This window comes from Pelophylax lessonae (assembly GCF_965119305.1).
Source record: "Pelophylax lessonae genome assembly, chromosome: 1".
Lineage (NCBI taxonomy): Eukaryota > Metazoa > Chordata > Amphibia > Anura > Ranidae > Pelophylax > Pelophylax lessonae.
In genome coordinates, this window is record NC_138768.1 from 254,504,374 (window position 1) to 254,530,142 (window position 25,769).

Consider the following 25,769-nt stretch of genomic DNA (forward strand, 5'->3'; position numbering starts at 1 on the left):
TGCGGGATCTCTTTTCCTGCGCACACAGTTTGTGCAGTCACTTGCACCAGACACAACAAAGTTCATCAAATAATTTTGAGACCGCTGTCTCTTTAAAACACTTTTTTTTTTTTTTTTTCTGTCAGGATCTTCTCTCCTGCACACATAGATTGTGCAATCTCATGCACCAGATAAAGTTCATCAAACATTTGCACTTCCTTGCAGGGATCTCTGCTTATGCCCACTGCATACCTCCACCATATGTAAGGGATTAGCTCGGTGGCGGGTGTGGATGACCCCTTGGGGGGTGCGTTTTCCCAGAGAGGTAGCCGACAAGTGCTTGCAAACAAACAGTGTGGTTTATTAAATGGGGTTTTCTTCACCAGGCTGTATGCAGCAAAACATCCAAAATAAAATAAAACAGAAAATAAATCCTTGCCTCTGTGGGCGGCTACCTTCTCACAGCTGGAACCTACCTAAGAAGTCTTCCCAACCTACTGTTGGGCCGACACTGCTGATCCTACAGCAGACACTCAAATGTCCATTTGTTTGCTTTTCACACAGCACAAACATTGTCCATTGAACATGTCCCTTTGTTTTCTTTCACATCAACAACACTTCGTCTTCTCACCTTTGAGACGTATTCACCCTTGGTTACCGTCCCGGGCACACATCACTCCGGGGGGTCTTCTCCCAGGCCCACACATCCTGTCGGGAGGCACACGCTGACTGTCCTCCTGCTCCCAGCCCACATGGCTTCAGGACACAGCTTCTGGAGGCAGCACTCAATAGATTTTCTCTGGACAAATTATAGAGTCCTTGATCTCCTCATTCTGAACAGGTGAAGGCCTTTCAACTTCCTGCTGGCTAGCTCTGTAGCCAACACCCTAAATTAATTAATGGACTTTCTAAATCAGGTAGAAATGTATCTCCTTCCTGTGACTACATTCCCAGATTTAGCTGACTTCCTGTTACACTAAGGTATAACAAAGTTTGCACATTACATTCAGGAGATTGACATCAGATCAGGCCAAAACCCTGCTAGGTGACACAACTCCAAAATATGTATATATATATATATATATATATATATATATATATATATATATATATATATATACATATATACACTAGCTAATAATAAAGGGTTAGTATGTCAATGAACAATAAATCTCCACCAAATATCTCAAGAAAAGTGCAAATCTCTTGTCATTGTCTACCTGCAAGAGAACAGAATTGAAAGAGCAGCATAGGTATTACAATCCAGGGCTGGAGCATCATCTCCTCAAAGTTCATCCTTCCACAACGACATATAGCAATTTAAAATACTAAGATACGGTATAATGTTTAGAGTCTATTAGCTTTTTTTTTACTACTGTGTTGCCACTTAGTGGCCAAAATGTACTATAGCACCCCTAATGAGTATAAGTGTAAATCCAAAACCTGATTTGAAATAATCAGAATATGTACAGTAGATGCAGTAATCTTGATATATCATCGCTTCTCGGCCTTTTGGCTAAGATCAAGTGTAGTATCTGTTCTTATCAGTTGGTATGGACCTCAGCTAGTACCAGTATGACCAAAACCCGGAGCGCTCTAAGTATTGAGGTATGGGGAGTAGGTCATCTGGGAAAGCATGTGGGGACCGCCGCCTTCTGATTTGAATGGATTGAACTGTCCTAACCAGTTTGAAGGGAGCAGGAAAGCCGGTCTGATAGGGTGGGCCCGGTGGAACTGCTCCTGGATGTAATGGGCTGAGGAACTGGATGGCGAGGGGAGGGCTTTCTCTCCTGGGTTTTGATCTGGCCGAGCTGACAGGCCTGTCCCCAGTGGTAGGTAAGCTTTAAGCTCTCTCTAAGCTGTCCAGGTTCTGATGTCTGCTGGTGGGGATAGGTGCCTTAATTCTCACTGGTGAGGGGCAGCTCGCCTTGAGTTTTTCGGCACCTTGGTCACTGCACCATGCACACCTTTTTCACACTGCCTCTTGGGACAGGCCTTTTGGCTCGCACCAGAGGAATTATTTATTACGGCCTGAAGGCCTGCCTTGGTTCCTCACATGGCACCATTGCACTTTCCCCACTTCCCCTTCCCCCACTTCTTTGTTTGTTTGCCTCTTTTTCTTTGTAGTTTGTACACTGCACTATCACCTTTTTTTTCTTTATTTGCACGACTTGTAGGGTGTGGGTCCTCGGGCCCAGCCTTGAGTCTTGGTAGGGGGTTGATATGGCCTTTTCGCTTAGTTCGTCCTCTCTCATGGGGTCTCCCTTCGGGGGAGCCCCACTTAGTACTTGGGGTGGGCTGTTTCGGCAGTCCCCCTGGAGAACGGGGTCAGTCTGGTTTCGGCCGACAGACCATGAGTACCTTAAACCCCTGTCAGGAGTCTTGCGCCCCGGGGGATTGAGGTTAGGGTCCTACCTCTTCAGAGGGAAGACCATTTTCGCACACCCTGTGCACTTTTTGTGTTCTCACGTTTGAGTGTGTGCACTTTTTTATGCACCAGGTGGAGTCTTTTGAGTGTGTTTCACACACCACGGGCTTTAAAAATCTTGATATATCATCATCTTACAGAGCCCTAAAATAAAACAGAGACATACGTCCTCAGAATGTATTAGACCCCCCAAAAAAGATGTTTACGTTCTTTGAAAGGAATTTTTTTTTAGATATAAAAGGTGCAAACCGTGGAGGATGACACAGAGATAACAGAAGAGAAGAACTATTTTTTTCTAATTTTGTACAAACAAACAATACAAGATTAAGATTTTGTTCATGTGATATATGTATTTGAATGCCCTTGCAAGCTACAATATGTCGGTAGGACTAAAAAGAAATTAGGGGGAGGATAGGTGAACACTTCAACAATATTACAAATGGTTTTAATAAACAAAGTGTGTTTAGACATTTTAAGGAACAACATAATAAATATCCCAGAGTAGTTTGATTTTTTTTTTAGATAGACTGTGCAGGGAAGGAGATAGTATTAGAGACATTTCTAAAAGAGAGACTACATGGATTTATGAATCATATTTTGAACTAAGTATTATCAGCACTTTATTGTGGATTTTGAGACACTGCTGCAATTAAATGCATTTTTTATGTTTTACCTTTTCTGCACAGGACACTCTATTGAGATTTTTGTTGAATTAGATTTTTTTTTAATTAACTTAATTCATGAATTGACTTATTATTAAAGTTATAAATTGATACATTTTTCATATTTTTTTATATTGATGAGGTGTATTCAATTAAAGGGATAGCACAGTGATAACTTTTTGTTTTAGAGAGATACATCCTATATACTCTAAACCCTAACTATTTATTTATTTCAGGTACGTATATAGCGCCATCAATTTACTTTACATATATATTGTATATTCACATCAGTCCCTACCCTCAAGGAGCTTACAGTCTAAGGTACAATCATTACCTATATGCAAGAGAAGTGAGTAAGCACAGTTAAAGTGTTTATTTTCATATTCAACATTTCATATTGCTGATATGTGGCTGCTGTACCATGTACTTGTATAAAAAAAAATATCCTGTTCTCTTTGTATTGCTTCCTTTGTGTGAAATGCCTGGTGTTTCTGCCTGTCCCTTTGCTTTCCTCTTAAAAACTGACTACACAGGATCAGCTGAAGAGAGCTGAAGAACACACCATGGTCAGTTCTCTAGCTGTACTGGAATCTCAATGTGTTATCCTACAATGATCAGACTTGTCCTGACACACCCACCATACAACTGGGAAGATGTGTACTGTTGCTGCTCCTCCCCAACTTTTATGTGTCTGAGAACAGAGGGAATGTGATCCTTTATAAAAAAGGGGAAAAAAGGTATTCATAATAGTTTTTTTTTAAAATATATATACACAAATGTTTTACCTTCCATTTCAATTTTAAACTAAATAGGTTGTTTTACAAGGTGATCATTTACAATCACTTTAACGTTAACAATGCAAAAAACAAAACAAAAATAGAAGAATATAAGAGAAACCTGTAAGTTGAATACAAGTGAGCATGGGTTGGTGCACAGTACCTGCAACCCTGAAAAGCAGAAAGATGACAACATGTGCACAGTAGGGATGATTGAACGGTTCGGGCCGACCATCGGTTCGGCCCGAACATTGGGTGTTCGAGGTTCGGCCGAATTTAGAACTTTTTGCCCAAAAAGTTCGAAATTCGGCAACCAGAACCGACCAAAATGCAATGCTTCAGGAAATGGGCTTTAAAAGCCCGTGATTGGACCAGAACCATTAGCAAAAGCCAATTGAGGGGGCAGGAGAATGCTAGGAATGTGATTGGAGTGACTAGGGGGGTCCCTAGACCAATCATTAGTGAATACGCCCCCCAGTATATAAGATCGCCCCCGCCATATTCCTAGCATTGTTATACTGGACATGGAAGAGAGTGGAAGCAGTTCTGTTAATTTTACTTTAAAAGTGTCATATAGCTATTTATTAGTGTGAGGAAAGGGATATCTAGTGTAGTTAGAGTGCTCCTTTACACTTAAGTTAGCTTCAAAAATTTAGTTTCTGTAGGGAAAGTGTTAAGTGTAAGGGGACCGTAGTGTAGTGTAGGGTTAACTGGCAGTGACTGCTATGGCAGGGTGACAACCCTGCCATAGCAGGGTGACCGCTATAGAGAAATGATAATTTCTCTGAATTGCTTCGGCACACCCATATGGCTTCTCACCAGCCAAGCATTTTTTATGCTGCAGGGGCTGCCAGTGCTTTTTTTGAGGACATGTTTGATGTCAGACATGACATCTGAACATGTTTATAGGGGGTATATATACACATATATGTCTGTATATATACCCCTAGACATATATAGGTGTGATAGTAGCAGAAATAAATGCTTGCGCTAATGAAATCATTTACAGTAATATATTTCTGCTACTATCACACCTATATATGGCTAGGTGTCTATATACATATAATTATGTGTGTATATATACCACTATACACAAGTTCAGATGTTTTGCCTGCCTCAAAAGAACGCAAAAAAATGCCAAAAAAACGCTAGCGTCAAAAAAAAAAATGCCCAGGTGTGTTTTTGCTGGCATTTTTTGGGGGGTTTTGGAGGCAGGCAAAACATCTGAACTTGTGTATAGTGGTGTATATACACACATCCATATATTTATATACACACCTAGACATATATAGGTGTGATAGTAGCAGAAATATATGCTTGCGCTAATGAAATCATTTACAGTAATATATTTCTGCTACTATCACACCTATATATGGCTAGGTGTCTATATACATATAATTATGTGTGTATATATACCACTATACACAAGTTCAGATGTTTTGCCTGCCTCAAATGAACCCAAAAAAATGCCAAAAAAACGCTAGCGTAAAAAAAAAAAATGCCCAGGTGTGTTTTTGCTGGCATTTTTTGAGGGGTTTTGGAGGCAGGCAAAACATCTGAACTTGTGTATAGTGGTGTATATACACACATCCATATATTTATATACACACCTAGACATATATAGGTGTGATAGTAGCAGAAATATATGCTTGCGCTAATTAAATCATTTACAGTAATATATTTCTGCTACTATCACACCTATATATGGCTAGGTGTCTATATACATATAATTATGTGTGAATATATACCACTATACACAAGTTCAGATGTTTTGCCTGCCTCAAAAAAATGCCAAAAAAACGCTAGCGTCAAAAAAAAAAAATGCCCAGGTGTGTTTTTGCTGACATTTTTTGGGGGGTTTTGGAGGCAGGCAAAACATCTGAACTTGTGCACAGTACCACTATACACAAGTTCAGATGTTTTTCCTGACTGCAAAGAACCCAAAAAAATGCCTGCTTTGAAACCGGCAAGGTGTGAAAACCGAGGAGAGAAGCTAACCCCCTGAGCTGAAAGTTTTCTAATACATACAATCCTTTTTTTTTCTGGTTCTGGACATGCTACAGAGCTGAAACTTCACAGGTACACCCTTTAGACCCCCCAAACACAAAATCACACAAAAAAAGTTCTTAAAAATTGTCATGTTTGATAAAAAAAAGCCAATTATTGAAAAAATTAAAAGAAAAAAAGAGATTTTTTGATTTTTACTTTGGATTTCAGATCTGGGGGGGGGTCTAAAAAGTGTACATGTGAAGTTTCAGCTCTGTAGCATGTCCAGAACCATAAAAAAAAGATCGTTTGTATTAGAAAACTTTCAGCTCAGGGGGTTGGCTTCGCTGCTGTAACACCTTGCCGGTTTAATAGAAGGCATTTTTTTGGGTTCTTTGCAGTCAGGAAAAACATCGGAACTTGTGTATAGTGGTACTGTGCACAAGTTCTGATGTTTTGCCTGCCTCCAAAAACCCCCAAAAAATGCCAGCAAAAACACACCTGGGCATTTTTCTTTGACGCTAGCGTTTTTTTGGCATTTTTTGGGGTTCTTTTGAGGCAGGCAAAACATCTGAACTTGTGTATAGTGGTATATATACACACATAATTATATGTATATAGACACCTAGCCATATATAGGTGTGATAGTAGCAGAAATATGTTACTGTAAATGATTTCATTAGCGCAAGCATATATTTCTGCTACTATCACACCTATATATGTCTAGGTGTGTATATAAATATATGGATGTGTGTATATACACCACTATACACAAGTTCAGATGTTTTGCCTGCCTCCAAAACCCCCCAAAAAATGCCAGCAAAACACACCTGGGCATTTTTTTTTTTTACGCTAGCGTTTTTTTGGCATTTTTTTGCGTTCTTTTGAGGCAGGCAAAACATCTGAACTTGTGTATAGTGGTATATATACACACATAATTATATGTATATAGACACCTAGCCATATATAGGTGTGATAGTAGCAGAAATACATTACTGTAAATGATTTCATTAGCGCAAGCATTTATTTCTGCTACTATCACACATGTCTAGGGGTATATATACAAACATATATGTGTATATATACCCCCTATACACATGTTCAGATGTCATGTCTGACATCAAACATGTCCTCAAAAAAGCACTGGCAGTGGCAGCCCCTGCAGCATAAAAAATGCTTGGCTGGTGAGAAGCCATATGGGTGTGCCGAAGCAATTCAGAGAAATGATCATTTCTCTATAGCGGTCACCCTGCTATGGAAGGGTTTTGTCACCCTGCCATAGCAGTCACTGCCAGTTAACCCTACACTACACTACGGTCCCCTTACACTTAACACTTTCCCTACAGAAACTAAATTTTTGAAGCTAACTTAAGTGTAAAGGAGCACTCTAACTACACTAGATATCCCTTTCCTTACACTAATAAATAAAAATAAAAAAATCTCTCTTTTTTTTTCAATAATTGGCTTTTTTATCAAAAATTACAATTTTTAAGAACTTTTTTTTGTGTGATTAATAGTTAATGGGGCATGACCCAGAACACTAGGCATTTTTTAGGGGCATTTATTGGGTTTTAGGGCTTAAAAATTGTGTTTTTTGATTACCGAAGTTCGGGTCCCATTGATTTCAATAGGGTTCTGAAATCCGAACCGAACTTTTGGGAAATTCGGGTGTTCTGGTCGAACCGAACTTTTCAAAAGTTCGATCATCCCTAGTGCACAGTACAGTGCAAGGAAGAACAGAAGCGAGCCAGCGATAAGAATAATGTTGCAGTATGACTGCAACTCTGAGTTGGCAGTGGTGCGGTATAGACTTAAGTGTGACAGGTAAATGGAAATTCTTTCTGTAATGCTAAAGCTTCTTTCTTAGAAGGTTTAGCATTCCAGAAGGAATTTCCATTAACCAGGGCAAAGTCACAGTTAAAATACTTGGGGATTAACATAACTCCATCATTGAAAAATTTTTATCAGGCAAATTAAATACCCATGCAAAATGAAATAAAAGTAGATATAAAAAAGATATCTAGTCGCCCACTCTCTTGGTTAGGGAGAATAAACACAATTAAGATGATTACACTGCCTAAAATACTATAAAAATTTCAAATGTTACCAATCTCGATTCCATTGACATACTTCAAAATAATAAAATCTATGTTTTTAAAAGATATTTGACAAGAGAAATAACCTAGAATACAGTACACCGTTCTCAGCAGGAGCAAGCCACAGGATGGATTGGCGGATACTATTCAGCAGTCATAATTTCACGTATACTAGAATGGACAAGAATAAACACAGACAAAAGATGGGTCAAGAAGATTGAAAATGCACAGAATAGGGCACAGTTAGGTGGGAATATATGGATACCTCCTAAGTATAGGAAAATACAAGCAGAAACGCATGAATTGACGAGAGTAGTATTTGAAATTTGGGATATGATTCATAAACAGGCTAAATGGGAATATAATTCCCCTTTAATTCCATTAGACGGTACCAAATACTTTGCACAAGGGGGCGACACACAATTCGGAACATGGATAAAAAATACACAATTAAAAGATATAATACAGGATGGGAGAATCAGGTCATACCATGAACTTAGTACTAGAGGAGGAAACCTGAGGTTAAATGAATGGAGGTATCATATATTTTGTTAGATCTCTGCCACAGCCAATTAGATTACTGGGACACCTGAATATAGTGGAGAAACTATGTAATCCATTAACAAAGATAAAGCATGGAATATCTCAGATATATAAGATGATAACAGAATTGCCAGAACTGGGGAGACCTCCATTCATATAGGCTTGGGGAAAAGAGATAGGATCACATTTATATGAACACGAAATGAAAGATGTTCTGAGAGCCGTGTACTGTTACGCGATAGATGTGAATACCATAGAAATGAATTATAAAAGCATATCGAGATAGGTACATAACGCCAGAAAAGACACATAAACAATATTTAGAGAAATCGGATATATGTTGGAGGGGATATAAAATATGAGGCATGATGTACCATATATGGTGGGAATCAGGCCCGGATTGGCCAATCGGGAGCACCGGGAGAATTCCCGGTGGGCTGGATTGGTGGAGGGCCGTTGTCATTTCTTGGTGAAGAGGAAGTCACTTACTGAACTCACTTCCAGGAAATGCTGCGTTCCATGCCTCGGTCCCACTCCAAAAACACGCCCCCGGCCGCTCAGCGCTGCAGATAATTGGCTCACAGAAGAGAAGGCACCCTATCACAGGATGGATCAGAGAGCATCATGGAGCCATCAGCCGTGTGGAGATGATGGCAGGGACAGGAGCTCTGGCCACTCCTCCCTCTGGGGAATTCAGCTGAGGGGCGGGGCTTCACATCACTACCTCGGGCGAGGGAGATGGAGGCTGTAGAGTGCAGAGCTGAACAGTGTCACCTCGGAGCTAAGCAGCCTGACCTGCCTTGTGTGTAGCAGCAGGTCAGTGTGTAATAATGACAGAAGTTTAAGGAGTGTAAGGTATTCTGTGTGTCTAATCACCAGCAGGACTGACTGAGTGTTCCTTCCTTCTTCCCCAGTGACAATCCCCAGTATAGTGAGTGCCACTCAGTGTACAGATATCAGTGTTATCTATAGGGAATAGCACCTAATGAGTTATTCCCTATATATATATCTCTGATATGTGTATACACTTTTCCCTAACACTAACATTTGTACATTTCAGCTGGAAGAATGTCTCTTAGTGCTGGTTCACATATATGTGATGTGGGAACCCTGCGAATTCACTGCGGGTTCCTGAATCGCATTCAAATCGCAGGCAGTTCACACTGCCATATGCGATTCGCTGGGGGTGTCAATACAAAGTTATCGACACCCCCAGATCAGTTCGCATATCGCAGTGCGAACTGTCAGTTCAGACCTGAATCAGATCGCATAGGTGTGAACATCCATGCAATACAATTCTGCTGCGGACCCCAAAAAAGGGTCCTGTGCAAGTTGTGTCCAAATGCGATGCGACTTTAGCCATACAATTGGTATGGCTTAATTCGCATCACACAAACATTGCATGATTTTCAGAGCAGTGCGCTGCGAATCACATGCAATGTCTGTCATCGCACTAATGTGAACCTGAACTAACATTGGTGGTGTTGAAAATAATCGTATAATCGATGCATTGCGATTCAGCCTTAAACGATTCTCCATTAATGCAGGCAACAGCTGAATCACAATTGCATCAATGACATCATTCTGGGGTGCCCCTGTCAGAGTGCTTCCCTCCTTCCTCCTCTCCTTGTGTATGTCACACAGAGCAGCGATCTCCTGCTGTGTCACGGAACCTGGATCTGAATTTTTCTGCAGCGATGTAACAAAGTCTCACCTCCTAGTCCAACTCCTATGATAGATGGCACACTGATCCAAGGCTAGGAAATTGAATCAGTGTGACCTGTATCATAAGAGCCGGTCTAGGAGGTGGAACTATGTTGACAGCAGCCGCCAGGCATTTTAAATTCAAGCTTCGCGACACAGCGAGAGATCGCTGCTCTGTGTGATCCAGGCACTGGTGAGGTTGCATTAGATGGGCACTGATAAGGCTGCAATTGATGGGTAATGATAAGCCGCATTTGATGGGCACTAATAAGGCTGCATTTGTTGGCACTTATGAGGTTGCATTGATGAGCACTAACAGACTGCATTTGATGGGCACTGGTCAGGCTGCATATGATGGGTATTGGTGAGGCTGCATGTAATGGGAACTGATAAGCTGCATTTGATGGGCCACTAATAAGGCTGCATTTGATGGCACTGGTAAGGTTGCATTGATGAGCACTAATAAGCTGCATTTTATGGGCACTGGTGAGGCTGCATTTGATGGGCACTGATAAGCTGCATTTTATGGGCACTGGTGATGCTGCATTTGATGGGCACTGATAAGCTGCATTTGATGCCACTGATAAGCTGCATTTGATGGGCACTAATAAGCTGCTTGAGTGTGGGCTGGGACACATGGACGGGGACACAGGGGTTCACATGATCCCCTATTGCCCGGGGACCCCATGAGTTGTCAGTCCGCCCCTGAGCCAAACTGCATGTTTTAGTGAACATGAAAGGATTAGTTCATCTTTTCCAAAAACTGCCAATACAGATAAAGGGGGGGGGGGGGGTAGTAGATAAAATGAAATTGTAAAGCTCTGACTAAAGATGAATAAAGCCCTTGTTATAGGTAAAGGCCATTTATATATCTCCTCAAACCTGACTAAAAAACTCCCAGTGATGGTATCCCATCCTGCCTTGTTGGTAAGACACCGCCCAGCTGTTACTGTTCACTTCCACCATCACATGAGTGACCTTTTAGCTCACACCTACTGCACTAGGGGAGAAAAAGCGCGGAGACGGAGCTCACCATTATGATGGTGGAGGTGAACAGCTGGGAGTGTTGTAGCAAAGTCTTAGCAACAAGGTAGGATGGGATGATGCCACGTGTGTGAGTTTTTCAGTCAGGTGAACTAAAGTGGGCCAGTCTAAGGCATGAAACTCCAGGGCTGAAAATGAGTCCCACTCCGGCCCTGGTGGGAACGTTCTAAGATACACATTTGTTGGCAGAAAGTACAGTACTATATTAAGGAAATAACAGGAGAAAACATCTTAGACGATCCATGGACGTGTCCGTTTCATAAAACAGATACATCATATAAACAGTATAAAAATACATTAGTACCAAACCTCATAAACTCTGCTAAAGGAGCAATACCAAAGTATAGGCTTGAACTGGAAAGCCCCTCCATAAGAGATTGGTTTAACAGAATTTAATTTATACATAATATGGAGTATTTGGGCAGTAGAGAGGAAGAACAAGTTGAACATTTTAGAAATAAATGGAGGAAATGGGCAGATTTAAAAAAACTAATAAATATCTGGAAGAATGGGTGGAATAAGGGGGCAGAAAGAGTAAATGTATAAGACAAAGAAATATAACACAACAACGGGAATAAGTAGTAGAAAGAAAGGGGAGGAAAGAGGATGGGTTAGGGAGGGGAGAAGGGTAGGTTAAAAACTTTTTTGTATGCTAGAAGGAATTTTGAATATTGTTGACTGTATGTATATTTTTAGATTGAAACTAATAAAATGTATAATATATAAAGACCTAAGTGTGACAGCGTACCAGATAACAAAGAATGATTGCTGGTTAGGTGCTATGATCATCATGCTCTCAGCAGCTTATCTATGGCTAACAATACAAGGTGGGGCCACTGATTTGGTGATGGGCACTTGTGGTGGAAATGGCCCCTTCAGTCTGGTACTAGGATGGCTGTAACTTGACTGATACGAGCAGAAGGTCTGGTGAATGCTCTGGTCTCTTGGTGGCAACCCCGAAAGTTGGACTAAACTGACAGAGTTGCTGATCCTCGGTGGTCTCCTCTCTAGCACAGGCTTTTGGGCTTTTGTGAGTTGCCAGGTCTGGATGCTAGGACACCCTCAGCGCCAAGAAAGTGGGCTTTCCTGGATTATTCAATAAAGGCTCTCTCAGGCTCCTCCTGCTCGCACATAAATGTATTTTATTGGGATTTTATATGATAGACCAACACAAAGTGGCACATAATTGTGAAGTAAAAGGAAAATAATAAATGGTTTTCAAAATGTTTTACAAATATATATCTAAAAAAAGTGTGGCATGCATTTGTATTTAGCCCCCCTGAGTCAATACTTTGTTGAGCCACCTTTCGCTGCAATTACAGCTGAAAGTCTTTTTGGGTATGTCTCTACCAGCTTTGTACATATAGAGAGTGACATTTTTGCCCATTCTTCTTTTCAAAATAGCTGAAGTCTTGCCACAGATTCACAATTGGATTTAGGTCTGGACTTTGGGCCATTCAATTTCTAACACATGAATATGCTTTGATCTAAACCATTCCATTGTAGCTTTGACTGTATGTTTAGGGTCATTGTCCTGCTGGCAGGTGAACCTCCTCCCCAATCCCAAGTCTTTTGCAGACTCTAACAGGTTTTCTTCTATGATTTCCCTGTATTTGGCTCCATCCATCTTCCCATGAATTCTGACCAGCTTCCTTGTTCCTGCTGAAGAAAAGCTGCCACCACCATGTTTCACGGGGATGGTGTGTTCAGGGAGATGCGCAATGTTAGTTTTCCGTCACACATAATGATTTGCTTTAAGGCCAAAAGGTTAAATTTTGGCCTCATCAGACCAGAGCACCTTCTTCCACTTGTTTGCTGTGTCCCCCACAGGTGAAAAAGTTCTGTATGGAATCTACTTGATCAGTCATTACTGCCCTCCACCCAGAAGACTTTCTGTCCTCAATGGACACCAAGGATACCAACTTCAGGTCCCTATCTTTCTGCTACCTGCAGTTTGCTGTGGACATACAATACTACCAGTTAACTGCTTTTCCCTTTGGTTTGTCCACTGCATCTTTTAATTTTTTAGGAAGGTGCAGGCTACTGTACTAGCCTTGCTGCATTAACAGAGCATTCCCATACTGGGATACTTGGAGGAGCTTTTACTGAGAGAACAGTCAGGAAAAACTTTATCAGTCAATATTCATCCAACTATTTTAAACTCCCCAGAGATTCAGTTAGATCCTGAAGCTTCAGAAGTCAGCACTGGAGTATTTATATCTCTTTATAGGTACACAAATTCCACAATTCAGCATTTCAGGAACCATCATACTCTCTGTTTGCCTGAGACTTCTTGATTGGGGCCTATGAGGCAGTCCCCTTCGCCTAAGCCCACTCCAGACCATTGCAACTCAACATTCTGGCTGCATGGAACAATATGGCACCATGTCTTGAAATGACATGCACCTGACACACAAGACTAGGTTATCCTTGGCCTTGTTGCTCACATCTAGCCTCAAGAGTCAGGAAAATCCTTCATCCCACTGTTCTTGGAGATTATCATGACAGATGCCAGTCTGACAGATGAGGGGGGAGTCTAGGGCACCTTTTTAGTGCAAGGAACTAGGTCGCAGGGGGAAGCTTGTCTCCCGATCGACATCCTGGAACTATACAAAGGATTCAGATGTCCCTCCAATGGATTCTCAACTGCATAGTCATCTTCTAGTAGGACAATGCCACTGCAGTGTCCTAAATCAATCATCAGGGAGGAACCTGAAGTCCTGCCGCTCAAAGAGTAGACAAGGAGTCTCTGACTTGGGCAAATCTTTACATTCAAACACTGTCTATCGTGTACATTCCAGAAAGTAAGAATTGGCAGGCTGACTTCCCTTCCTAAGTTGACAGTGTCTGGAATGGAGGAATGGCCCCTTAAAAGAGAGTTGTTTTAGAACCTCTATTGCAGGTGGGGAATCCTGACTGTGGACCTTCTAGCTTCCAGACTCAACAACGAACTTGGCAAGTTTTTCTCCAGGTTCAGGGATCCTTTAGCCATGGCAGTGAATGCTCCAGGCACTCAGTGGGATGAATTTAGCCTGATCTACACATTTACTCCTCTGAAGCTCCTCCCCCTTATCCACAGCATCAAGATGGAGGGTTTTCACGTGACAGAAAACTGGTCCTAGCAAATGTGGTACTCTGGTCTCTCCTGGCAGACTCTTTGTGGGCTCGTCCAGACCATCCCCATCCCTTGTCCCAAGGACAGGTTTACCACCATACTTCATGTTTGCTGGCTTTAATGACATGGCTGTTGATGCCCAGGTCTTAAAGTAGTGATGGTGAACCTTGGCACCTCAGATGTTTTGGAACTATATTTCCCATGACACTCATGCACTCTGCAGTGTAGTTGAGCATCATGGGAAAGGTAGTTCCAAAACATCTGGGGTGCCAGTTTTCACCATCACTGTCCTAAGGGATAGAAGCCCTTCATAATTAGATATTCCTATCCTCCTAAAAGCTAGAAAATCCAACTCTCCCAAGGTCTACCATTGCACTTAGAGAGTTACTTCACATGGTGAAAGGCATGAAAATTCCAATTATCATTATTATTAGTATTTGGATGCCTGCCTTTACACACACATGAACTTTAATTGCATCCCAGTCTTAGTCCGTAGGGTTCAATATTGAGTTGGCCCACTCTTTGCAGCTATAATAACTTTAAATCTTCTGGGAAATCTTCTGACCTCACATATGCGCTTCTGGAAGAATGGTCAAACATTATCATAGACACACTCCTAAACCTTGTGGACAGCCTTCCGAGAAGTGTTAAAGCTAGTATAACTGCAAAGGATGGGTCAACTCAATATTGAACGCTACGGACTGAGACTGGGATGCCATTAACGTTCATGTGCGTTTTAAAGGCAAGCTTCCCAGTATTTTTGACAATATAGTGTATTTCTCCATGTTCTCCTTTAAAATGATGGACTTCTTTGTCATTCTTGAGTGCTGCCACAGAGAGCTCAGCCTGTCTCTCGCGCCACCATTTCTACGTGGTTGATCATTCAAACTTATCAACCTAAGGATAAATGTCCACCTTTTTACTCTCAAGAAAGACACTACTAGATAAGTAAGCACCTCTTGTTTCTCAGATTTGCAAAGTTGCCACCTGATCTTCTGTTCACAGGTTCTAAACGTTTTACCTGGTGGATTTTCAGACCTTCAACTTAAAGGTCCTATTTTCCCAGCTCTTTGAAATGCAGGTAGCTTTAATTTTACCAATGTTTTACCCGGTTGCTTTGGGGCTTGGTAGTGTTTGTTTGCCATATTGCCCACCCTTTAGTTGGATTGCCTTTTGGCAGTAATTATGCCTCTTAAGTAGCCACTGAGGCTCTAAGCATTGCATCATGGAAGGACAGAAGAAGCAAACTAAGCATTACCCTCATTTTAAAAAGAGTAAGGCCTGGGGCAAATTGCAGCAGCTCTAATTTGAAGTTTACAAAGAGGGATTATAACAAAATAATAATGGCAAAAAACATAATACAAATGAAATATATGTATATAAATACAACAAACAAATTCTATAAAAACACTACAAAAGCACAACATAAAGAATAACACTAATAGAAACAAATATGAAAGTTGGCAGTTCTCATTCAACATTTATTGCTAACTGGAACTTTTTATTAATAATATAGCATCTTAGAGCAGGTAGTCATCGGTAGTTTCCACACTAAAAGTGCTTGAAATGTATATGTGGCTAAAACTTTTTTTAGATTTGGATAAAGTAGAAAAGAATTTAAACGTCTGTCAAGTTATGTTTGCTGTTTGTTTTCCTGGTGGGTAGATTTACCTTTTCCATTCGTCCTTGTGGCCATTATCACCTGGACAGCAAATAGTTGGAGATTTTACACTTGTCCACAGTGTTGAAGCAAAAATCTTCCATCTTAAACAGCTGTTTTGGTGACAGGTGTCTAAAAGGGAAAGTTCTCTCACTTTGTACAGCTAGGGCAGGAAATAAAGGGACATTTCTGTAAGGGAACACACAAAGTCACTCCCCAACAAAAAAGCTGACAGCGCTTAACCCTTTCCTATGCTGTACAAATTTAAAGGGTAACTCCACTTATGTGGGGGAAAAAATAGCAAATAAAGAAAATAAAATATAGTCTATACAATTGCGACAAAAGTCATATTGTAATTGAAGGTTATTAAAAATGACCTTTCCTTTTCAATCTGCAGCTCTGTAGTTTATTGAAAATGCAATGCAATATGGCTACCTGGAGTTGTTTTATACACAGAATGTATATTGACCACACCCCAGAAACTTAATTTCCTGCTTGTGTGATTGGCTCACCAAGTTTCCCAGAAGTCAGATTTCTTGCATCCCCTGCAACAAAAATGAAATTTTTGGTGCAATGCTCCAAATAGGAAAACATTAAATGGGATGCAGGCCCAGCAGATTTCCTCATTAGAGCTTTGCAGGTGCACAGCTGATTGATAATTATGAAACCACTCCTATTAGACCCACTCAGCACAGAGACACAGAGGACCCAACAGGGATTTCTTCAGAATAACAAAAGGTAGGAATCTGCAACAATGGCTGTTATAATCCTTGCAATGTACAGAGATCACCCAGTTTTTTTCTCCACAAAAGTGGAGTTACGCTTTAAGCAAAGGTGTTGGCTATATATACTGTACACTTTAATAATTGAGTCTAATAATATGTGACAAGAAAGGTAAAGTTTGTCTCTACATTGTTCAACCCCAGTAAGGTGACCTGAACAGCTTGTCTTGTGTTTGAGTACCCATGAGAACCAATTATAATTCATCTGTTCTGGCTTCAGTACAGTGAATTCTAATTGTTTGTTATGGGTTTTTGCACTTTGTGCTTTTCTTTTGAATGTTTATTGAGTAAGTCCTAAAGTTGCTAGGCTGTCGGAGAGAATCAAGGCTCCAAGCTGACTCAGGGTCACATGAGCCAGTGTCTTTTTGCTATGTTGGCTTCATGTGGTTGAAATGTACCAACTTACTTCCTCTCCAGAGTCAGTGGCTCACTTAATCATTTTCAGTTTTGATTGTGGTAAATATAAGGTACAAAAGCTTAATTCAGTGAGGCAGTTGAATAGTTTATCTGAAAAATATGTTGCGCCTAAGGCGAATCACAGATGAGAGACCTAACTTTTTCCTGCATTATTCATTGTACGTTGTGTTGATCCATTTTCAGAGATTGTTGCTCTTTAACTGGGGCTTTGTGTAGAATGCAAAATTTCAAATACAACTTTCTAACATGAGTTGACAGGTGGAATTAGATTTTTATGGTGCAATGATTTTGTACTCTGTGGTCTCTTAATCAATTAATTTATACAACATTCCAGATATTTAATCTACATATATAATGTTCCAGTCAAATAATATGTAAATGTTACATTTAATTGATATATATAATGTGCTAATTAAATATAGTAGATACAATGGCCAAAATAATTAATTTGTACAGATATTGCTCAAATAATCCTGTTTACAGATTTCACGTCCAATTATATAGAGCAGCGTTCACTTAGAGGCGTCACTGGTTTATGACACTAGTACTGCAAAAGTCATGACAATACTCTGGGTACAAAGAGGGTGGTCGCTCTGTATGCTACTTGATGTTTCTGAAGGGGTAAAGTTATCAGTTGTCTTTAGTAATACCTTGTAAAGTCTAGAGACCTAAAGCATCCACTTTAATTAGTTTGCCTCTAAGAAAGCCCTAATATTTTGTCTAATTAGGTGTCCCAATTACCATTAATATATTACACTGGGATACAACGTTTTGGATATTAATTTTAGGAACACATAAAAAAAAACGAATGTGATGATATTTTGAGCATATGTTTACTTTTCTCATATATCACTGATTTGAGCTAAGCACAATTATCGGAAAAATAACCATACATTTTTTTTTTTAGGGTCCCCTTCATGCATTAAGGCCTATTGAAACTGGGATATTGGACATAACACCTTAATAGGGTCTCATGATGGATTTATGAACTGTAATACAAGCATATATATCTATTTAGTCAACATGTTAATTATCTGCAACAGAAAATTAATTGATATATACATTATCATGTTAACACATGCATTGTCTGTTGGCCATAAATAATTTTGGAGCTTCTTTTGTACGGTTAGTCCCTCCCTCCTTCAATGTATCTTTACTTTCTGATCGGGGCACCTATCTGATGTTCATCTGTGAAAATCTGCACATGTTTTGGATTAAAGCTTTCTACGATCGGCAAGATGTTATTTGGATTAAGTAATTGTCTGCCAATTCTACTAAGACTGTAAGTTACAGCTATCTTGCCACAACTGGACCATTTATAGAGATCACACTTGCAGTGCTTGGATTGGAAAGGCAGAAAATAAATTATGAAAACACTGATAAGTGGGGTGGTATGCTTGTTATATAATCACTTGATCACTCTCAATATTCCAAATGAGAGAAACATTGCATCCCCAAAATCAAAATAGATGCAGTGTAAAGTTATCACCAGACATAAAGGGTTTAATGCAGTAACCCAACCGACAGAGCCAGATATTAATTTACATATAGGTTTGTAAAGCAGTTACATGTGATGTAATTCTTTGGCGAAAATTGTATTTCTTTTTTTGGCCATTAACACTGTTGGCAACACATTACTATTCTTGACTCTTTCTTTTTTAGGCATGAAAGGTCTAGTACTTTCTTCTATCTCCTCTTATCTTTATGTATATATAATCAGTGTCTTTCATCCCCATACATCGTCTCATGTTCTTTATCTTTATACAGCAATTCTCTTTTTTTACCCTTTCTCCTCTTCATCTATATGGTCTTGCCAGTCTTATTAGCTATTTAAATTCCAGAGTCAGTTATATGCAAATGATACTGAAATATATCTCCCATCTTCCTATTTTACTTCTCTACTATCTCACTGACTGTTAACTGCTTTCTTGTCTCATCTTTCATGTCTGCTCACTTTTTAAACTTAATATGGATAAAATAGAGCTTGTCATTTTTCTGTCACCTAAATCTGATTTCCTGCCTGAAAAAACAGTTACTGCCAATAACACCACAATAACTCTGGCTCCCCACGCTCTTTTCTTAAAAGCAATATTTGATTCCACTTTCTCATTTAGAGTTGACATTCACACACCAGCCACCTTCTGTCATCTTTAACTTAGGAACATTTCCTGAATCTGTTTCTTCATCATGCATGACTTAGCTAAATGGCAGTACTTGATCTCATCCTGTGTCAGAGTACTGTAACTCTCTTCTTTGAATCTACCATTGAAGACTGGCACTGCTCCAACCTATGAAATGTGCTACTCTGCTCAACCACTTATTTTCTTCCTTCCTAGATGATGCTTCTCAAGGTCATCACCTCAGTTGGCTGTAAGACACACACTGACAATACAGTTCATACTTCTAAATATCATCTACATAGCCCTCTCCAACTTTGTCCATTTATACATTTACAGCTAATTTTCAGATACTACCAAAAGTGCACTGCTCTGAACATGATATTCCTCATTTCTCTACTTTATTCACTTTTTTTCACATTCTGAAGGATTTCTCATGTTACCTTTTTTTGAAATTACATTTCACATGCCATTGGGCTTCCAACTCTACACATCTTCAAATACACTTTTACAGCTTACCTCTTCAGACATGCATTTCATTTGGTGTAAAGTACTCTCTTACTGATCAAGCATTGCTTTCTCCTCCACTATCTAGCAACCTAATCACCTTGTATACAGCTAACCCTTCACCTTAACTCTCTGCTTCCTCCCTCTGGTTTTGTTATTGTTGTCTGAGTTTTTCTATACAGCTTTATGTACTTTTTTCTATTTGTGTGTATTTGTATATTCTGTATAATCATCCTTGTCTGTACAACTTACTTTGCAATGTGTCACAGGATATTTTTGTGTTACATAAATCATAAGTAAAAATTATACTAACATGCACCAAAATTACAGACTATTCCAATGCACAGTAGATACCAAAATGTTCATTTTGTATTTCCCAAACAACCAAGAGTACTTTTATTTACTTTGATTGTACTAGCAATAGGAATGCTTCACACTGAGATACAAAATAATTATTAAAATAGCCAGTAGAAACAGGTTCTATTCTGACATGTTTTGTGCTAGGCATAATGCTTTCTCATAGATTTGAAAAAGCGCTTTCTCATAGATTTGAAAAAGCCCGAAACATGTCAGTATAGAACCGGTTGCTGCAGGCTATTTTAATAGAAGATGAATATTTTTTTACATTTTGGTGTGCAACATTCTTTGGCATTCATTCATATTCATTCATATTGCTATGGTGGAGTTGAGCTGAACTACATGTGATTATGGAGCATGGAACCTGATGTTGCCTGGAGCATCATGTGAAATATTTTAATTTAAATACTTTTTTCTGTAGATCATATACAGTTGTAGTGATGTGATAATTTCTTTGCCCATCTTTCAAGTGTGTATTCCTGTTATGCAGTGTTTGTTTTGCCCTTTTTTAATATGGCTGCTGTGCTCTCTTTCTCTCTCTGCAAGAAGGATGAGGTCATCAAAAAGAGCAGAGCAAGGATTGCTGGGTAAGACTGGAGAGAGGGGGAGCACATATTGTAGACACAGTGGATTCCTGCTGAGAGAACAGACTGTAAGTGCTGTAACATCCCCTCACTGAGACATACACAGAGACTGCTAATGATTTCATGTTCCTATGAGGAAAATATCTTATGTTGTATGGTTCACTGAATGTTATATCTTCAATACAAGGACATTTAAACATTATGCTGTGTGGATTACTGTCTGTATGGATGATATATTTCTCAATTGGGATTTCACTTGCTAATCACAAGCCCTGGTTGAGTGGAGGCATTTGCGCTTGTTGCAAATCCTGCCCTGATCACACAGATTATATAGACTCTGCTCCAAAATACTACACAGGTGGCGTCATCATACTCCAGGAGTCGCCGAGAGTGAACAAAATAGCGGTACACATTAACTGTTGAGCTGTATATGTACCCCCTTCTGAGTCTCCTCTTGTCTCCACAAACATGCCTCCAAGCACCTTCTCTCGGTTCCACACCAAGTATAGTTTTGTGGTGCTAAATAATATGTATGGAATTTGTTAATGATAACCAGAAATGTAATAAAATTAATCCCGGGAGCCAGAAACAATAGATCCCCTACACAACAACAAACATCCCCAGCAACAATAGATCCCCCTAGCAACAAAAGACCCCACCCCAGCAACAATAGACCCCCACCTAACAATAGACCCCACCCCAGCAACAATAGACCTCCAGCAACAATAGATTCCCCACCAAAAATAGACCCTCCGACAACAACAGATCTCCCAGCAGCCAGCATTAATAGACCCCCCCTCCCAGCGGCCAAAAAAAATAGACCTCTCCCTCAACAGTAGATCCCTCCCAGCAACAATTGACCCCCCAGGAGCATAGGATAGCAGCATACACAACAATAAATTCCCCACCAGCAACAATAAACCTCCCTAGCAACAATAGACCCCTTCCAGCCACAATAGATGCCCCAGCAGCCATATTTATTAGACCCTCCAGCAAGCCTCATCACCCCTTGCCATTACATACATTCAGTGCTGGAGGTACAAGAACTGCATTTACCCACGTTCCCACTGAAAAAAGCCCTGGATCTTGTGTGAGTGACTATAATCCTTTCCACATTCATCCACCAATGGCCTTCTCCTACACAGCAACCATTTTAATAAGATGTTTTTATGCTGCTACATTCATTACGTACAGTTGAAATCCTGACATGAAACGTCTAACAATTGTATGATCTTAGTGATGCTCTGATCTGCCTGTGTTCCCTGAGAGTTGTTAGCTTTGCCATCTGGACCATTTCATGCATTTGAATAAAAATATGTATTAGCTTTAATGATAAACGCCTGTGAACATTTTGTGCTGCTCTTTATCCTGATTCTAATCCTAAAGAACATGCCTTTGTGATACTTCCAAGTTTTCATATCCAGTGTAATACACTATATAGTGTTTTTTATTTGCCTGAGAGTAGGCATTTCAAAGTGTCTTCAGTACTTTTTGTTTTTCAGAGTTTTTCTAATATCAAATTATAAATGATTTGGAATATCATTGGAAGCACAACTTCTGATGAACTCAAAGTCACAAGTGTTACAAGTCAAAACTGTAGAACCCTGAGAGTCTGATTTGCGAGGGAAGTTTGTGTACATCTTATATGTAACCAAGGTCATTCAATCTCAGGACGATGAATAGATGGAATATTTAAACAGCCAACAAAGAGCCTATAACTGGGAATACACAGAGGGGTTGATTTACTAAAGACAAATATCCATATTTGGATATTTAAATATTCCATCGTCCAATCATGTTCAAGAAAAAATGCTGTTTTATTTTCCTTGCATGTAATTGGGTATTCTTTGCAAAGTTAAGCTTCACCTTATTTACTAATCACTGGAGCAACTGCAATTGCAAAGTGAATAGTCTATTTGCCTTCAGTAAATCGACTCCAGAGTCTGTTTCCAGCTGGCAGAAACCACACTTTTTGCAGAGTGTCAGCTACTTGTATTGTCCACGCACTGGGAAATGCTAATAAACTGAGAAGAGTAAACAAGGAATCATTAATGAAGTACAACCTAATGGAATCTTTCTTCAAGTGACTTAAAAATAGAGAGAGGTCAAACGAAAGTGAACTGAATTTTTTTCACTATTTTATAAGGTAAAACAGTTTATACCTTTGGGACACTATTGGAAAATAATAACTATAAAACGTTAAACTACTTTTCAACTTAGGCATATATAAGACATCTTACTATCTAAAGGACTTAATTATGACAGGAAATAGCATATATTAGCAAAATATTGCAAATATTGCATGCCACGCATCACAGGTGATCATCTGGTCGATTAATGGTATTGCATGGAGAGCATTGCTCTGAGCATGGGGCTTATCCACTTGGAGATATGCTGAGAGAAACTGAATCTGTTTAAACTATTAAATTGTATGATTATTAATATTATTTTGTTGATGTTTTATTGAAAATAACAGAACCCTTATCATGCCAATTCGCCCTTGAAGAAGCTTTTTAGAGAAACATGTTGGGCAAGGACATGGGTGGCAGCACAAATGGCCCCACCCAAGTATAAGAGGGTCTATAATATGTCAAATGATTGTCAATTGTCACAAATTATCTAAATATATGTATTCTTTATATTAATTTCTTTGCGTCATATCAAGTGTTTTTAACTTGCAATTTACAATAAAATGTGTATTTTTATATAAATTATGTGTTTGTGTACATCATGAGTATGATACCAAGAAAGTCCCCATACAGCCCACATTCACCAATCCCCAGTAGGGGTTTTTGGTAACATAAATAATGACAGGAAATAGAGTACTTAATAATTCTACATAATACTTAAAACAAGAAATAAGTGACATTGTACATGGCAAAATGCTTCTGCGTTCCCATGAGGCCCTCAAAATCTTCTGAATGTTAACTTTCAGATTCTCTGCATCCCTAACTCAATATGTGTGCATCTCTATAAGTTGAATTCTGGATTCTGGCATTCTGGATTGTGGAATTAACTTAATGTGCAAGTCATGGTTTACTGTTCCAAAATCAGGGCGGACAGAAATCCGTGAGTCGTCCATCTTCCCGGCAAAGGGTTACCAACAGAAGAATCCAATGGCTAGGCTAAACAGGCAGGATCAACAAGGCAAAAATTAGCACCACAGCGCCTCCACTAATTAGGAGGAGAAGCCAGGTCCGAGGGTGTTCGGCTGCAGGCCATTCAATGCAAAGGAGGCTAAGCAGATGGAGCTGATGGAGCTGACCTGCTGTAAAGCAATTGAGACACCTTCAAAGGGCCGCAATGCCAGTTGCCAATGGGAGGGCAATGGCAATGCTCTGGTGACCCAAACATCTGCACCTTCATACCTCAGATCAGCCCCAATTCCTGCACCATCAGAAATACAGGGTTTTACATTAATGCCTGCTGCATCGGATGGTTCCAGTAAGAGGAGGAAGAGGGTAGGTGGGCAGGTTCCTTCACATAACAAAGTCCACAGCCAAAGGTGGGCCTATGTTGATACTTGTAGGAGGGACTGCATCTGAACGTCACTGATGTCAGGCAGGCCTCTCCAAAATTTCATGCGGTTGCATAGGCCAAGTGTGCAGAGGAAAAGGCCAGGTTTTTGTAATTACAGCCTATGGCAGCAGTGCTGTATTTGTAGGGCTCAGGGGCCCACCAGACAGTCCTCTGGTGGGCCAGTCTAAGCTTGCATGCATGATACGTGACGATCTTCTTGGTGCATTCCCACCCTGACATGTGCGCCCTAGGTTGCTTATTCTTGAATTTGTGTATTTCATTCTAGCAGTGATAGTAAAATTCTGGCCTCTAGCAAATCTAAAAAGCTCACTGTATGTTATAGTATAGCAAGTTTATTTTAGAGAATCTCAACTACAGTATATCATAATAATCAGGTTTCAGTGCTCTGTCCTGACCACCCTCATCTTATCATCCTACAGTCCAATGGAGCTGAAAATGTATGTGTATGTTATTAAAAGGACATAGCCCCAATAGCTGGCAGATGGAATTGTCAAGGCGAATAATTTTATTGTTCACTGGCTGGGTGCACAGAGGATGCGGTATCTTAGTGTGCCCACAGGCAGGCTAAGGAAACACTTCTTGCTAACATTTTCCTTGCCAACTGCTATAGTCCTGCTGCTTAGAACTCCCAAGATTGAATGTAGATATTTCCAAAGCTTTTTTGAAAGACCTTGTGGGGAAATATGCTCTATAAAGCATGTTCACTCAGGAATCCTTATACTTAATTCTGCTCACTAATTTATACATGATTTGTAATAAATAAAATATTCTGTCAGTTAAAGACCTCTTTTTAGCCTCTTCACTCAATTAACTGTTTATATAAGAAGCTGCAAATGAAATGCCTTTTTTTTAGAATGCGATTTAAAGTTACTAAATGTACAAAATTAATTCATCAGAATAAGTAAAAAAAAAATAGTTTATTGTTTAAATGTAAGTCCTTTTATAAACACGAGCATGCAGGGCAAGCTTAGTATACTTTGTAATGTTCAACCTCTAATTTTTTTTTTTTTTTTTGAACTGTGTATAAAAAACAGAAAAGATAACTTTTACTAAAGGTATAGTGCAGATATATAGGCAACATGCTCTTTCTTTCCATAACAGTGTGGAGGGAACCATATAGTAACATCAGAGATGTATAGTAACTAAGTATATCTACGGTACTTCACTACTGTACTTAAGTACCGAAAAGCGGTATCTGTACTTTCCTGGAGTAGAATTTCTCCTACTTACACTTTTACTTTACTACATTTTTTCGATGATTTCAATACTTCTACTCCAATATTTTTTTTTTTTTCGTGCTGCATAGTTACTCGTTACAATTATAAAAATTACCACTGCCAGAACAGTAGATGGCAGGTTTCAAGAAGCTCAAAAAAAATGTGTATAATGTCAGGTGTATCAGCGCATACGAAAATAAATGCTACTGTATGTATAAATAAAAGCTGCTATACCAAATCTTTCCACTAAAAAGA